The following is a 580-nucleotide window of genomic DNA, read 5'->3' as shown; positions in this document are numbered from 1 at the left end:
TATCATTTTGTTTAAAGCAATCCAATAATTTTTAAAAGCTTTTTATCTATGCTCAAATAACTCTCAATCTTTATTTATCTTATTTAATAGATATGACATAGAACCTTCAATTATGTAAAATTTTAAAATATTATCTTTTTGTCTTCACAAATCCCCACAGAGTTGCATGTTTTGGAATTTCTACCTGGGACAAATCACTTTATTCTGAAAGCAGAACTAACGTATGATGCCCTTTGAATGCGCTCAACATGAGATCATGGTGGGTCACAACCGTCTCCTAACATTTTGATCATCACCAGCAGGAACGAAATTACTCAGAACGTGTGCTCTGGAGGGTTTCATTGTAGAGAACTTTTATACGTACTCCATGTCCAAAGGCAATTATTCAGCAGTGTCCGAATTTATCCTTTTGGGGCTCACAGAAAATGCAGAGCTTGAAGCCATTCTCTTTGGTGTATTCCTAGTAGTTTACTTAGCCAGTGTCGTGGGTAATCTTGGACTGATTGTGCTAATCCAAGTCAGTCCTCAGCTTCACACACCCATGTATTTTTTCCTCAGCCACCTGGCTTTTGTTGATTTT

This window comes from Propithecus coquereli, unplaced genomic scaffold, assembly GCF_000956105.1.
Source record: "Propithecus coquereli isolate 6110/MARCELLA unplaced genomic scaffold, Pcoq_1.0 Scaffold788, whole genome shotgun sequence".
NCBI classification, from domain to species: domain Eukaryota; kingdom Metazoa; phylum Chordata; class Mammalia; order Primates; family Indriidae; genus Propithecus; species Propithecus coquereli.
The sequence above is the reverse complement of the archived record's forward strand: the minus strand, read 5'-3'. Positions refer to the sequence as shown.